Below are 18,134 nucleotides of genomic sequence, written 5' to 3' on the forward strand. Positions count from 1 at the left end.
TGCATCCAATTTTGTCAAAAGGTAGCAAAGAGCAGCGTGGTCAGTGTACACAACAATTTTAGATAGTATTAAATACGGTCTAAATTTATCGAATGCAAAAGCCGCAGCTAGCAATTCTTTTTCGGTAGTTGTGTAATTCTCTTGTGTGTCTGTCAAAGTCTATCTAGTACAATAAATCAGCTGAAAATGCTTGTCTCTTCGCTGTCCAAGAACTGTACGTACTACAAAATCACTCGCATCACATATTAGTTCAAAAGGTAAATTTCAATCAAGTGCTATCATAATCGAGGCATTAATTAATTTTTTCTTAAGAACATTCAACGCATTTAAACATTTTTGACTAAAATTAAATGACACATCTTTTTCTAGCAAATTAGTTAACGGCATATCCGTTTTAGAAAAATCTTTGATAAATCTTTTATAGAACCCAACATGTCCTAAGAAACTTCTAATAGCCTTAACTGAATTAGGGGGAGGTAAAATTTCGATGGTTTCAATTTTTGCTTTATCAACCTCAATCCCTTTATTAAAAATTTTATGGCCCAAAATATTCCCTTCTTCAACCATGAAGTGACATTTTTCCCAATTAAGCACAAGATTTTTTCCTCACATCTCATCAAAACTCGTTTTAAATTATTAAGGCAATGATGAAAAGAATTACTGAATACCGAGAAGTCATCCATAAATACCTCCATAATATATTCTACATGTTCATCAAAGATGGCTAACATGCAACGCTAAAAAGTAGAAGGAGCATTACATAATCCAAAAGGCATTCTTCGATAAGCAAACGTACCATATGGACATGTAAATGTCGTTTTCTCTTGATCCTCCAAAGCAATTAGAATTTTATGTGACTTGATAATCTCTCCAACATTTGATCCACAAATGGCTGCAGAAAATGGTCTTTCCTTATAGCATCATTCAACTTTATATAATCAATACAAACTCTCCATCTCATGACTATTCTTGTTGGAATCAACTCATTCTTATCATTAGCCACGACAGTCATGCCTCCTTTCTTAGGAATAACCTGCATAGGACTCACGCAAGTATTATCAGAAATAGGATAAATAGCTCTAGCATCTAGAAGTTTAATTACCTCAGTCTTAACAACTTCCTTCATGTTGGGATTTAACCTTCTTTGAGCTTGCAAACATGGCTTATACTCATCTTCCATTAAAATTTATGGGTACAAAAAGAAGGACTGATCCCTTTAATATCTAAAATTTTCCAGGTTATAAATCTTTTGTGTTCCTTTAACACTTGTAGTAACTCTTCTTTCTCATTCGGCTTTAAATCCAAAACAATAATCATTGGTAATTTAGAATTGTTTCCAAGGAATGCATACTCTAAATGATTTGGCAATTGTTTCAGTTACAACATGGGAGGTTCTTCAATAGGGGGCTTTAATTTCAGTTTTTTACTTACCTCAATGGCCTCATAAATTTTCTATCTTAGTGGAGACTTATTAATATCTAGATCAATTCTCATCTCATTTATTACAACATTATCTCCATCGACCTCATCTCCTTGAATAAGACACAATTTAAATATGTCCTTATGAACGATTTCATGCAAAGAATATTGAATAGCATGATCAATAAAATCAATAAAATAATAGGAATCATCTTACTCTCTAGAAAATCGCATGATATCATAAATTTGAAAATTGATCTCATCATCACCTACCCTAAGCATAAGTTTACCATTACCCACATCAATAATAGCTCTAATAGTGGTTAAAAAGGGTAGACCTAAAATTAAAGGCACTTTAACGTCCTCATCCATATCAAGAATAACAAAATCAATAGAATATGTATTTTTCTACATTAACAACTACATCTTCAATAATACCCTTAGGATATTTAACAGATCTGTCAGCTAGTTGAATACTCATCCTAGTGGGTTTTGGTTCCCCAAAACCAAGTTGCTTAAGCATTTTATAGTTAATATTAGCACCCAAATAAGACAATGCTTTTTCAATGTTAAAATTACCAATAAAATAAGGAATAGTAAAACTTCTTAGATCTTTCAGCTTGGTGGGCAGTTTATTTTGGAGAATGGCTAAACACTCCTCATTGTGTTCTACAGTGGATAGCTCGTCAAACTTTCTTTTATTTGCTAAAAACTCCTTTAAAAATTTTGCATGTATGGACATCTGCGAAAGAGCTTCAACAAAAGATAAGTTAATATGTAATTATTTAAAAAGTTCAAAAAATCTACCAAATTGTTCATCCATGCGGTCTGTCACACCCTTTACCCGTACCCGAGGCCAGGAGAGGATACGAGGCATTACCGGACTTAAACATACACAATTTCATAAAATCGGGCCATAAAATTTCATTCAATTTAAAATGAATTAAACACATGTACATTGTCCCTTTTATGGGCCTACGAGGCCTAATACATACTTTGGAAGTGGTCCGAGACTAAACTGTGAACTTTGGAAAACATTAGAAAATTTCTTGAAAATAGGAGTATACTCTCGTGTCCAAGGCTGTGTTCTTCACACAACCATTCACATGCTTTACTTTCCATAATTAATCATTACACACTTATTCAACCAAGTCATGCAAGCTTGCACATCCATAAAATACAACATCATAAACATATAACTTAATATTAGCCATCCTCAATGGCCTTATACAAAATGAACTATCAAATATTATAGGCCAACATTTTAGGCCAACTCATAATAACATATACACATAACCAAGTCCCTATATATGCCATAGACTTAAAAATACTTGAAAATCGTTAAAATTATACCAATCAATAACTTGTTAGTGTGATAGAATCTCCGACGACCTCTAACTCGAGCTAGCATCTATGACACTATAGGAAAAAGGAAAGGAAGGGGGTAAGCATTATCGCTTAGTAAGTAGGTATGTAAATGATAAGTAATCTATTAACATGCTTTTATAAATCTTCACAATATGTTCTCAAGATAATACAATCATAATTGCACATAGTTCCATTATTTATTCATGTTCATCTCAAGCTGTCTACTCAAGTCACAATCACTAAATTAATTATATCTTGAGCTACCAAACTCAAAACTAAGATCCGCTAATTTTCCCTGAAACTAGGTTCATATATCTTTTTACCATAAAATTTCTAGAATTTTTGGTTTAGCCAATAAGTACAGTTTATTCTTTACAGTCACCCCTATTTCGTTATCTGACAGTTCCAACCCCTCTACACTAAAAATTAATTATCTCTTCATACAAGATTTGGATAATGTTCCCTTTTATTTCTTTCGAAAATAGACTCATTAAAGATTTTAAGCATATAAATTATAACCCATAATTAGTTTTGTACAATTTTTAATGATTTTCCCAAATTAGAATAGGGGATTCTGAAATCATTCTGACTCTGACTAACAAAAATTCAAATATCTCATAATATGAAATTCTTTTGCTTACATTGTTTCCTTTATATGAAAATATCTCAATAAGATTTTATTTCATATCTTATTCAACTTCTAATTCGATTTCCACCATTTTTGGTGATTTTTGAAAGTCACACAACCGTTGGTGTCCAAAACTGTTTTATTACTAAATTTCACTCTTTCATGTTTTCTTTGTAGTAATTTTCATTGTAACACTTACTCCATATCAATCTTACCAAAGTTCGATCATATATCGAGCACGTTGCTCATAAGTTTACAGATACGAACCTTCACTTATTCATCACATAGTCATATTCAATTACACCTAGTCATTTCCCATTGAACACATCGGAATAATAACGGATGCCCGGTGGCCCGTACATAGTACCACCCTTGTAGTCAAAGCTACCTTCTTCACAAAGTGGCCTTCACATAGTACCACACTTGTGACCAAAGCTATCTTTTACACATAGTGGCCTGCACTTAGTACCACACATGTGATCGAAGCTATCAGGTACAAATAGTAGCCTGCACTTAGTACTACACACGCGACCTAACCATTTGGTACACATAGTAGCCTGTACTTAGTACTACACACGTGACCTAAAGCCATTTTAAACATATAGTAGCTTGCACATAGTACTACACATGTGTTCTCACAACGGATCATTCGTATCTTTTCTATTCCGAAGGTCCAACCGGGAAATTCCTCACTTTTCAACATTTTACCAATTCATCCATAATCAATTTCAATTCATAATTTACATCAAGTGATCATTCAATATGCAACCACCTCTCATATAATAACAAAATATTATAACATAAGTAAAAACAGTATATTATTTACATACAAACTTACCTCGGTAGCACAATCGGTGAAAAGGACTTATTCGTCATATTCTTTGTTTTCCTCCTGTTCTAAATCTGAATCTCTTTTTCCTAGATCTATAACAACACATTTAACTCATTTATTCACCCTTCTACCCAAATTAGCCTAAATTCACATTTTAGAAAAATTTACATTTTTGCCCCTAAACTTTGTCATATTTACACTTTTGACCCTAGGATCGTAAAATGATTTTTATTCAATTTCCTTGTATTTTAAGCCTAGAAAAATGATTTTCATAACTATAGCAGTCCACAATTTCCATTTATTCACACACTTACACACATTTTACAACTTTTTACAAACTAGTACTTTTTTACAATTTCACCGAAAAACACTTAGTAAAAGTTGTTTATTACACACTGAGCATTCATATTCTACCATTAAACATAAAAAAAATGCATGTCATCGATGGGTAAATTTTTAAACACAAACCCTAGCTCAAAATAATGGTGGAAATAGCTAAATCTTGTTAGAAGGATTTCAAAAACGTAAAAATCATTAAAAACGGGGCTAGAATAGACTTACAATCGAGCTTGGAAGCTTAAAAAACCCTAACCATGTTTTCTCCATAAAATTTTTGGCCATAGCTTGAAGATGGACAAAAATTGGCTTTTAATTTTGTTTTTAATTCATTTTAATTACTAAATGACCAAAATGCCCCTAACTTAAAAATATTCTATTTCACCTATTTCATGTCCATTTTTGTCCAATAAATTAACCAATGGTCTAATTACCATATAAGGCCCTCCAATTTAAAATTTCATAGCAATTAGACACCTCTAGCTTCTAAAACTTAAGTTTTACACTTTTTACAATTTAGTCCTTTTGACTAAATTGAGTGGCCAAACGTTAAAATTTTCGAACTAAATTTTCATGAAATCATTTTGTGAAATCGTATAACATAAAAATATAATAAAAATAAATTTTCTTATGTCGAATTTGTGATCCAGAAATCACTGTTCCGACAAGGCCTAAAATCGGGTTATTACACGGTCTTTCTTCAACTTTGCTAGGTATGGTATTGGTGGTTTTTATTCTTTAAGTACCGATGTTTGAATTTTTTTAGTTTTTGCCACTTCATCATCTTTCTCATCAGTTTCTTATTTCAGCTTCTTTTCGAGTTCAGACAATTCATTTCCATTCCTCAATGTAACTGCCTTCACATGCTCTTTTGGGTTGGGTTTAGTGTTATTATGTAAGCTCCCTTGTTGTCTTTCCTAAACCAGTTTAGCAAGTTGCCCAATTTGATTTTTGAGCCCATGAATTGATGCTTGCTGATTTTTCAAAGCTGTTTGAGTGTTTTGAAATTGAGTTCCTGACACCGAAATAAATTTGGCTAACATCTCTTCAAGGTTTGGTTTTTTTTTCTTGCTGATAAGATTGTTGAAAACTTATAGGGGGTCGTAACCTTCAATTTCCTTGACCACTCCATTAGAAATTTGGATGGTTCTTCCAACCTGCATTATACGTATTGCTATAGGGATTATTTTGAGATCTAGAATTATTACCCATAAAGTTGACTTGCTCATGCTCCATGTTAGACTTGATTAGTGAATATTTTGAATTAAGCATCCTCGTTTCATTAGCATCACACCGCATCACCAGATTTACATGTTTAGACAAATTTAAACCATCAATTTTCTTACTAAGAGCTTCAACTTGATTAGTTAGTATAGAAACTGCATCAATATCAAAAACTCTGACTGCCTTGACATGTTTTACTCTCGTAAATTACCACTGATAGTTATTTAGTGCCATCTTCTCAATAAATTCTTGAGCTACCTCAGGTGTTTTATTATTTAAAGTTTTGCAAGCTCCACATCAATCATCTGTCTAGTCAAGGGGTTCAAACCATTGTAAAAAGTTTGAACTTGGAGCCACAAAGGTAATCTATGGTGAGGACACCTTCTCAACAAAACCTTGAATCTCTCCCATTTATCATAAAAAGTCTCAATGTCAAACTGCACAAAAGAATAGATATCATACCTCGACTTAGCTATTTTAGCTGGTGGGAAATATTTTAACAAAAAATTTTTAGTCATCTGCGCCCAAGTAGTGATAGAATCTTGTGGTAAAGAGCTTAACCACTATTTTTTCTTGCTCCTCAATGAGAATGGGAACAATTGTAAGTGTATGGCATCATCAGTAACGCCATTGATCTAGAAAGTGTCACAAATCTCCAAAAAGTTAGCCAAATGAGCATTTGGATCTTCGTCTTGCAAACCATCAAACTGAACATATTGTTGCACCATCTAAATTGTGTTCGGTTTGATCTCACAGTTGTTTGCATTAACAGTCGGCCTAACAATACTCGATTCAGCTCCAATCAGAGTTGGCTTAACATAATCATACATATAATGAGGGGTAGGACCTACAGGAGGTAGCTAATTATTTTGATTATCACCCATCTCCACATTAATATTATTTTCATCGTGATTGTCTATGTTGATTTTGCACTGCTTCTCTAACCTCTTTACGATTTGTACGAGCAGTTCTTTCAATCTCATTATAAAAAATTATTGGTTCCAACGGGTTTCCTCTAGTCATAAACCAAAAGAACCTGCCAAAATCAAAGAAACGAATATATTAAAATATAAAAATTAAGTTAAAAACAAATAAAATAAAAAATGACTAAATTAATAGAAATAAAGTTAAATTAATAGAAATAAAGTTTTCCTAATTTTTCAGTCCCCGACAATGGTGCCAAAAACTTGGTGTCCCCAAAACCAACTAAAAATACGACAAAGGTATGTGAACTTATTGATAGATAGTATAGCTATGGTGAGCAAAGATATCGTTCTCATGAGGACTAAAAGTACTAGTAATTACCATCTTTCTATTATTTAACAGAAAAATTGAAGTGATTGAATTAAACTAAAATTAACTAAATTAATTAACTAAGAACTCTGCAAAGAACAAATTAGGGAAATAATTAAACAATAGTCAAGAAGTGAAACAATACCCAGGATAGGATCCACCTAAACTGCATCTGTCATTATTAATATGAATTAAACAATTTATTCACTTAATATATTGATCTGTAGAAATCCCTAAATTATGCTAACATCTCTCTTCAAGACTAAAAGCAACTGACTCTATGTTGATTAATTGAAATTTCTTTCTAATTAAAACCCTTATTATCACATTAACTTGATTTATGAATTCCTCTATTAGATTTGACTATAATCTGGTAGATTTATGTCGTCCTATTTCTAGGATTGCATGCAACTCCACTCAATTATGCTATATGTACACTTAAACAAGGTCTATTCCTCTTTTGAATTAAGAACATCAAATATGAAATAATAATATGGAAATATTAATAAATAATTAAGCACACATAACTAAGAAGAATATTCAAGTATTTATTGTGTAAAACAGAAATCAAAAGATAGAATTCATCATAGGATTCACCTCCCCTAGGTATTTAGAAAATTAGTTCATAATAACGAATAAAAACATCTCAAAGTCAATATAACCACAAGAAATAAAGGAGATCTTCAATCTTGATGAAATTTGCTTCTGAGTCAGCATCAATGGTGTTTTACAAGTTGTTTCCTTCAAAATTCTCTGACGGCTCTCTTTCCTCTTCTTATATTTTGAAATTTATTAGTCTTCAAATGCTCAAAAACCTAAAATTTGTATTTTTTCGCATGTTAAGAGTGCGAATCGTGAGATCCACATTGTTTGACACATTGTCATGTGTTAGTCTGTTTGGCTCACATAGCCATGTGTCTAGCCCGTGTGGCTTTTGAAAGCTTCTCTAATTGTTTGATTTTCCCTTCGTTTTTGCTCGTTTTGCTCCCAAATGCTCTCATAAGTATAGAAACATGAATTTAAAGGATTAAGAGCATAAAATTCACCATTTTGCATTGATTAATCACTCAAAAAGTGCATTAAGAATGGGATTAACATATGTTACTTTTGACACTTATCATTTCTCCACCTTTAAATCATCCCAAAATTTGTTATTTTCTTCATAAGGCAATTTTATCTTCTTCTTATTTGCAATGAAATACATTTGGTAGTGTCTAAGGACGTAGGCATAATTTGCAAAACCACGTTAAATTTTTGGTGTTCTTTATTGTTTTTATTTATTTTTTAATATTTTGTAGGGTATAATTGTAGTGATATACTGTGCTATTAAATTACATTATAGGGAGATTCTGTCCAAGAGGTTGGGTTTTAATTGGGACCATTTGTGATCCTTCCAATCTTTCATGACAATTAAAGTTAGTGTGATTTTCTAGTACAATAATTTACTCCTTTTATCCTATTTTCACAACAAGTGGTATTAGAGTCCAAGGTTATTCAAAATATGTTATGTTCTTGCAATTTAAACTGATCATGCACATTAGAAAACATTTCCTCTAGTATATTGAAAGATTATGACTGAAATGGTGAACAATACAAGAAGATCCATATCAACAACTCTAACATTATCTATATGGACGAGACTGGCAGTGGAATTTTTGATGGCACGGGTAATTTCAATATGTGGCAAAATGAGGTTCTAAATGTTCTCTTTTAGCAAGGTTTACACATTACCATTTATGAAAGGAAACCAAATGATGCAGAGGTGAAAGATTGGAAGATTATTAATATTTTGGCATGTGGTACAATTCAATCGTGCCTTTCTTGAGAGCAGATGTTTGCTTTCTCAAAGGAGACTTTTGAAAAATAACTTGTGGTCAGCATTAGAAGAAAATTGTTTGAAGAAAAATAGTCAAAATAAGCTCAACATGGAAAAAGGTTGTTTCGCTTCACATGTATTCCGGCTACCACTATGAATTATCACATCACCTGTTTTAATCAATAAATAATTGATCTAGTGAACGCGGATGAGACTTTGAAAGATGAAGATTTAGCTTTAATGTTGTTGGGGTCACTTCCTAAGGAGTTCGAGTTCCTCAAAACTACTCTACATCATAGAAAGGTTGATGTATCTCTTAGTGAAGTGTTAAGAGATTTTCCTAATTGGAAAAAGATTATGGAAACTCAAATGGGCAAAAGGATCAACCACCTTCACACAGACAATGGTGGAAAACATAAAAGTGACCCATTTGCAAAAAATTGTGAAGGTGAGGGCATCATCAGACGCTTCACTATCAAATCTACACCACAACAAAATGAGGTGGCAAAATGCATGAATCAGATGTTGCTGGAGAAAGTTTGATGTAGATGTCTAATGATCGATTGGGTAGAGAGTTTTGAGCTAAGGATATAACATATGCATGTTGTCTCATTAATGGCCTACATATATGTAACATTCTCTATTCTACACGAATCACCAAAATCAGATATCAAAGGTTACAACACATAGATACTTAGCAAAAATTTTACATCTGGCGTATAACCATTCTAAAACTTACTTATTATTTCTATACTTACAATTCTTAATACAAAAGTTTAATATTATAAAATGTTAAAAATTTACATCAGACTTTCAACCATCATAAAACGTTACAACTTAAGAACTTTGCTAGAAACAGACTCTACATGCCATAATGACTAAACACCATGCCTCTATTGAGCCTCCGTTTGCATAAAAACATGCACCTTGGCGTAATCTTATCTTGGTCCGTTTTGGCGCAACCACCCTTAAATCAAAACCTATATCAGAAATAGACACTTGTATGTTTCAACGAACTTAGTGAGTTTTAATTCAAATTACCTTGAAATATTTGTTATTTCTTTCCTCATCTTGAATATTTTGAATTTCCTTTTTTGTCTTCGGCGGATACTTTTTCAATATCGGTGCATACTTATACACCAACTTCCATACTTGATCATCTTATACACAACTCACTTCATAAATGGATTAAAAAATTCACTGCTTAATATGGATCTCATTTCCTTTACAATAAGCATAGACATTTCTCATAAGAATACCTATATGACACTTACCTTTGGTGGATTTCCAGTCAAATGGATGTAGACTTTTCCTAGGTTAGGGTACACATAGATGCTATTCTTGGCGAACACTTATACTAAATAATCTTTAAGGTGGGCTTCATATCAATCCAATCTTAGACAAGTTCTCATAATGAATTTAGCAGCTATCAAAACACCAGTCAGATCAAATCTTGAAACAACCCAACTCACACCTTATTCTAACGGAGGCAACATTTTAAGTCAACCTAGGAAATCACAAACAATCATATTACATATCATAGGAACACTAAGGTTGGTGGATAACTTAAACTTTAGATAACCTTTTCTATACACTAGGAAACACTCAGATTTGGTGAATACCAAATAACTCAGATTACTTCCTTACATAGTATAAGAAAATTCAAATCTGACAACTCTTCGACTGTTCATGATTTTGAGTACGCCAAATTACCTTTACTGACAGACTACAATGGCGGATTCACCGTTCAGGAACACTACTAATAACTCTATCAATGTAATGCCCAAACTTGATCTAATTAACCAAATTCGAATCTAGGGTGTTACTACTCAGGTACATATGTAGTTCACTTAATCATACAAATTTACATTCAATTACAACTATTTTAATTATAAATTTCTCTACGAAATACATAAGTATGAATAATACGAGAATTTTGTTTTGGTTGCACAAGGAATTTATTTACAACTATAATTAAATAGATGTTCTAGTCTATTACAATTATTATGTGTAAAATACTCCTATAAAACAATTCAAACTTGAACATGCCAATAGACTTGCTCTATATTCATAATAGCTGATACGTCACTTCTTTGGCATAGCCCTGGCGTCGTCCCTCCTGGTGTAGTCCCAAACCAACATTCCTGTAACATAAAACACATTGGTAAGTTCATGAGAACTTAGTGACCAAATTATGTGATTCATTTTTTTTTGTTTTTGTATTTCTCATTTGGTAGTTCAGTCTATCACCATTGTCCTTTGTTCTTCAACTTGTCTCTAGTGAAAAAAATTCTAGACTGCCATTCTTCATACTCTTGATGTCACCCTTAACTTTTAAAATCATGCCTTACTTTATACATTACTCACGTTCTTCACTCTACACTATTATGATTCCTTAACCACGCTTATTAAAGACGCCCATACAGATAAAATATTGTTGTTCTTACATTCATACACTATTATGATTTTGCACATAGGTAAAAGATACGTTCTTGAATTATACGGTTTGATTATTTCTAGAGGATAGCCTTCTTCTTGTAATAAATGCAAATATATTACCTTCTTTTATGATTACCTTATTCTACTTATCGAACATAGCCATTACCCAGATTTGTTCTTCAAATCTAATTAACCCATACTTTGAATTCACCATGTATTTTGGCGCATTCTAGTTTCTTTGTTCTTATCTTAAAACTATGTAGGGTCTACCCCAACAAATCATATGGAGCTTTCCATAAAGGAAATGCATTAAATTATCGTATCAAAAGTGTAACATGATACGCCATAAGGGATTTTCCTTTAGGGCTTGTTATATAGACTGTTTCTTCAGAGTTCGTCATACATACTATCTCTTTAGTATTCTTTAAGAACACCATTTCTTTCTTTTAGAGTCCGCTACAGAGCGTCTCCCTTAAATGGTTGCCATAAGGGCTTTCATTTCCTTAAATCACTACAAAGGCTTCTATCTCATAGATTGCCACAAAGGCTTCCATCTCATAGATTGCCACAAAAACTCCCATTTCATAGATTGCCAAAAAGGCTTCCATTTCATAAATTTCCACAAAGGTTCCATTTTCTAGAGTGTTCAGGTTAGGGATTCGCCTAAACTCACGTTTCGTGAGGTTTGCCCCTCATTATCTTGGGTCACTGATCGACTGTTTAATGTCACAACAATAATGTGCAAGTGTACATTGTCGATGCAAGTATAGTAGACAGATGTGAGTCTATCAGATATCGGTCCTACATGGATGGTTGTCTTTTATCTATTAATATCAGTGCAATAACTAGATAGAAACAAGATAAATTGTGAGGATACTTGTCGAAGCAACAACTTGAAAACAATAAAATAAAATATGATAATGATAAACTGGGATCCCCAACATGAATCTTCAGTAGAATACTAAGTGCTCACAAGGTATAAAAGGATAGGTGAATATTGAGGCAATAAATTTAAATGTATATCTTACCAGGCATCACTCATCTATTTAATCTGAGACTTAAACATACACGTTAACCTTACCTTCTAATGATGACAATATCGCACTATTAAGAACAAGTGGACTAAATTCCTCTAATCCTCACTCAACTTCTGTTGTAATACTTGTTTGCTTGAACTGTCATTGCACTTTCTAGTGTCAGTGACTGCAATAAAACTTCCATATTAAGAAACATTCAAACCCCAAGATTAAACAATAAAAGCAAGATTGAATAAGATAACATTTAACTAAGAATTCATGTTTACTTCCATACAAATAGAAAACAAAAAGTAATCATCAGTATTTAGAAAGAAATAAGAAAGACTCGAGTGAAGAATACTATTCCTAGACAACTCGACTGAATCTCGCTATTCCCTCTTGTCTTGCACTTAGGTCTCCTCTTTAGATGCTAATCTGCATCAATTTTCACATTAGCTCACTTGTAAGAGGTTTAAGCTACCATAGCTGCAAGCTTCAATGTAGGATGAATAAGATAATAGTAAAGAAAAAGCTCTCTCCCCCAGTCCATTTTTCTTCTCACGTCAACCTTTTATGTCCTCCTCCTACAGTACATGTGTCCTTTCCTTAGAACTATTCTATCTTTGTACATACAAGTTGGTTATACCAGACTGGACAGCTCACGTTTTTTTAGTTTTTATCCGGATAGCTTTCAGGTACGGCGACAATTTTGGACGCAATATGGAATTAACTCATGCAACAACATTAATGCAAAAAAATAGCAAAATTATGGATAAAATAGGCTAGGATTCACTGAGTCATAAAATGCAATTTACTAAACTCAAAATGCTAAAATATATGTTAAGGACAACTAAATGGGAACAATTTAACCAATAAGTAAGGAGGAAAACATATGTTCTTTCTAGTGCTATCACACCCCCAAACTTGAGTTTTTACTTATCCTTAATAAAACAAAAACTAGCAAGGCTACAAAAATTTTTCTTAGGCAAATGATCATTCTAGAAACCTAAACCATCTAAATTCCCAATGAATTAATCACATTCAGATGAAAGAATATTGCATCGACAATACAGAAGCACGAATTAATCAGCTTGCAACTTCAGCAATGTTAGTATCATGCTTCAAACCCTAAGTTCTATTTACCAATACAACATTTATTGTACAATACTAAATATTTATATATTATATATAATTGTTTTTGAAATAAGGGATATCATTGCATTACTGTACCCTTGTTCCTGAGAAGTAACGATGGAGAACAACACACCCCTAGGTAGTACGTAATTGCCCAGACACACATTCATGCAGCGACAGCCTTTGGCCAGATTGATTTTTCTAATGCTTGTATTGGAGTGTTCCCTCCTTAACATTCTATACTACACCCCACTTTGGAGTGTTTCTAATTTATAACTATATATAAGCTGTTGCAAAAAGTAGATTCACTCAAGTTTAAGGAATGATAGTAGTCGCTCATTACTAATGCAACCTAATCCATTCATTAAAGAATTGAAGCTACAACCTTCTATCAAAATTATCCAACTCATTCATTAATTATTTACATGACTCAAGAATTAAGCATTGAATGTAACAAAAATTTTTGAACAATTTTTATTAACTATAATTAAACCTTGTATGCTTCATTACCCCAAAAAAATTGAAAGGTGGATTCATTTCCAAGCCCCATGTGCATTTCCCCAGACTTAAAGTTTGCATTGTCCCCAATGCACTAACATGAAAATGTAATGACAATAAAAATGCAATGGCAATGTGTACTTATCAAAATAAAACTTACAGCTACATGCAATGCATGGATACTATAACGAAAGCTTAAAATAAACTAACGCATGAATACTATAGCGAAAGCTTAAAATAAACTAACTTAGTTATCCTCAGTCGTCGATGTGGCTGCACGATGTTTCTTTTTCCTCTTTATTCTTTCATTTTTTTTTATCTTTAGAACACTTTCTTTTCTTTTCTTTGGGCTTTACACGGTCTTCAGATTGCTCCTCAGTTTTTGGTTTTGCCCCAGCATCACTGTCTGCTTCCTGTGTAGAAGAGGCGACCTGGAGTGGTCCAATGTAGACCACTTTTGCCAATGAATTGTATTGCTCTTCACTGGGTACCTCAACAACTTTCGCCGGTCTCACTCCATCTCACTCCAAATTATCAATATTTGTACCCACAGACTCGGGTGCGGTGACAATGTTAATAACAGAATCTTCCTTTTCTTTTCCTTTTTCATCTTCAACAACTTCTTCTTCTTCAGCAACAACTTCCTCTTCTGTAGCAGTAGCATCCTTCTCAATAATAGTGTCCTCTTGATCAGCAAAAGTACCATCCTTGGACAAGTTATCAATCTTTCACAAGAATTCTTCGATGTCCCTGGATTTCTCTTCTTTGTCATTATTAGAGACCTGCACAATGGGAGGGGATTCCACTGATCTGTCTTGGTCTTTTAAGTCATTATCCACAGATAAAAGTTCATAATCTTGAATGATTGGTGGAAACACTGGGAATTTTGGTAGTATGGATGGGCTCAATTGGCTTAATGTGGCTACAATAGAAATGTTCCAGGCTTTGGTATCAGCATAAAACAAATTCTGGGATTTCTCCATATCCTCTATTGTAGCGACAAGCCTGATATGTCTATTGTTGATGAAACTGACCATTTTTTCGACATCTTTCATTTTACGCCATAATGATGTCTCTACATTTAGGTTTGTTCCTTTGTTGTCGGCTTTGGTTTTGCCCTTCCTTGTCTTGCTTATTTCTGACTCCTTCAGTATTGGTGTATCTTTGCCATAAGGCATTCTTTCTATAGAGGCTTTATTGATCGGGCCCTTATTTTTCAGGACTTCCTCACCATCACAAGATACAATTTCTTTTTGTTTCCACAATAACATCACCAATGATGGGAAAACCAAGATTCTAGTTTGCCTTGCGGCCAATTAGCAATTTCCTGATGAAGTATTGCACCAACATCAATCTTTCTGCCCTTGACGATAGAATGTATCAGACACATTCTATCAAGGGTAACTGTGGTGCTGTAAGTAGAGGGCTTTAGCCTACAGTTGACAAAATGAAACTAGATTTTGCTTGGTAACATCAGGAAGTGATGGTGCATCGTTTAATTCTTTTGATGGGAACCCATCCACAATGCTCATTTGACACACAATTCTTTCACCAATAGATCTCATTTTTTATCTGTGATATCCTCAATGTACTCGGAGTGTTCATATACATCCACCTTGGTGTTGTACAGCTCGTTGAGTTTTTTAGCGTCCCATGGTATTAAGCCTTCTCGACCAAAAATAAACTCTAACTCATGATCATAAAGGTTAGCATAAAACTCATGTACCAATGAAGGAGAATACCTTCAAGGATGGGTGCAAAAAGTTTCCCACGTCAACTTCGAGATGGTTTTATAGACTTACTTACCTAAGTCTTGTTTTTGCGAAAGGGAAATGCCCTGTTCGGGGTGGAAGTTTTGCTTCAACATGTTGTCTTGTAATCATTCCTCTGCCACTTTATTCAAAAAGATTACTGGCTCAGTTTTCTTCATTGGCTTGGGGGATTTCAATTCACGAACTGCAGTAGCAGAGGTTGCATGTTCTTTAGCAGATTTGGTGGCTTTCTTGACTGAGCCTCTCATTTTTGCCATCTTTAATTGAGGGAAAATGGTTTAAAGTTGAAAAGATGTGATCTTGAGAAGAGAAAGGAAATAAAAATGGTTCTTAAAAGTGTTACAGTCAGTGCAGTGGAGGATTTATAGTGAGTGAAAGAGGAAGATGAAGAGGAGTATTGTTTTATGGAGAGATATAAAGCTGGTAGGAATAGTTGTCCAATAGAAATTACGCTTGTTCAGAAGGATCAAACAGCTGAGTGATTTTTTATCCAACGGTGGAATCTGAATTTCCCTATATTCTAATGAGTTATAAATGGTAGTACAGAATTACAGAATGCGTTGACAGCAAAATTTTGATACGTCGACAATAATACCTAATTATTCTACAAAAAGGAAGGAAGACAAACTTTAACAAAACATAAATAAAATAAAATAAAATCATGGAGTCATAATTAAAAATTAAAACTTTTCGACCAATTTAATGGTCTTTTCCTGATCACTGTTGCCAAAACAGTGTTTCAGCCTCTGTCCATTTACTTTGAATTGGTGTCCATCACGTAAACCTCGAATTGTGACTGCACCATGAGGAAATATGTCGACAAATTCGAAAGGTCTAGACCAACATGGATGCAATTTACCTGGGTGCAATTTAAGTTGAGAATTGAATAATAAAACCTGTTGACCCGCGATAAATTATCGTTGTAAAATTATCTTGTCATGCCATCGTTTAGCCTTTTCCTTATAAATCATAGCATTTTCATAGGCATTTCTCCTAATCTCATCTAGTTCATTGATATCCAATAGCCTTTTCTTTCCATTCGCTTCATAGTCCACGTTCACTTTCTTAATTGCCCACATTGCTTTGTATTCTAATTCAACTGGCAAGTGACATGCTTTCCCAAAATCCAATTGATACGATAACATCCCTAATGGATTTTTGTATGCTGTCCACAATGGCCATAAAGCTTCATCCAATCGGAAAGACCAATCTTTCCTCGAAGGGTTTACAACTGTAACACCCCGTACCCGAGTCTGTTTCCGGAATCAAACACAAGGTGCACACAGACTTAACTATTTTCACAGTCCATTTAGAATTTTCCAGACAAGCTGGTTACTGCATCACTGTCGCCTTAAAAATCATATCTTGAGTTTCAAAGCTCAAAAATTAGTTTTGTAATTTTTCCCTGAAACTAGACTCATATGTCCATCTACAGATTTTTGTCTAGAATTTTTGATTGAGCCAATTAGTACAGTTTATTAGTTAAAGTCTCCCCTATCCCAGGGTTCGACTACACTGACCTTTGTGCGTTACGAATTGAATATCTCCTTTTACAGGGCTTTAATACTGATGCCGTTTATTTCTATAGAAACTAGACTCAGAGAGGAATCTATACATATATGGAATGACTCCTAATTATCTCTGGTTAATTTACAATGAATTTCCAAAGTCGGAACAGGGGATCCAGAAACTGTCCTGGCCCTGTTTCACGATAACTTTAATATCTCTTAACATGTAACTCCTATGACCGTTTCGTTTCTTCCATATGAAAGTAGACTCATCAAGGTTCATTTAAATAATTTATTCACTATTTAATACCATTCCTACTATTTTTAGTGATTTTTCACATCCACATCACTGCTGCAGTCAGCATCTGTCTTTAAGGTAGGCTTTACCTATTTCATGATTTCCATGATTCAATTGCCCCTTTTTGCATACATAGCACAAAGTGTGATCATGATTAACCATTCCAATGGCTAATCGTTTCAAAACAATTCCATACCTCATAATGATCAACATACAAACGATTATAGTACTATACTAAAAACGATATAGGCCATTTTCGCATGGCTATCCAAGTTTACACAAAACCGAAAGGTACATGACCTTCAACAAAAGGGTAGTCCTATACATGCCATTTCAAAGTTCAACCAAAATTATACCAAAATGGAGGCTTTGATAGTGTGGATGACTTCGACTTCAATGATCCCGAATCCGATAGCTAACGAGCAAAATCTATAAAAGCAGAGAAACAGAGAAAGCGGAGTAAGCAATTTATGCTTAGTAAGTTTGAGCAAGAAATTCCACACAACAAAAGCATAGCATTCATAAAGCTAACGGATAGTTTCATATGCACAAA

The 18,134-nt window shown here is 33.6% G+C and overlaps 1 protein-coding gene and 1 non-coding gene across 3 annotated transcripts in view; both read left to right on the forward strand.

Annotated features, from left to right (window-relative positions):
• The window catches only part of LOC108486171 (GDSL esterase/lipase At5g45920-like), a 48,949-nt gene that overhangs the window by 13,437 nt on the left and 17,378 nt on the right, over positions 1 to 18,134 (forward strand). The gene's annotated exons all lie outside the window — the stretch shown is intronic.
• On the forward strand, positions 6,171 to 6,276 carry LOC128294934 (small nucleolar RNA R71). The gene has a single exon (XR_008285241.1). It is a non-coding gene; the product is annotated as a small nucleolar RNA R71 (small nucleolar RNA).

Source organism: Gossypium arboreum, chromosome 6, assembly GCF_025698485.1.
Source record: "Gossypium arboreum isolate Shixiya-1 chromosome 6, ASM2569848v2, whole genome shotgun sequence".
NCBI classification, from domain to species: domain Eukaryota; kingdom Viridiplantae; phylum Streptophyta; class Magnoliopsida; order Malvales; family Malvaceae; genus Gossypium; species Gossypium arboreum.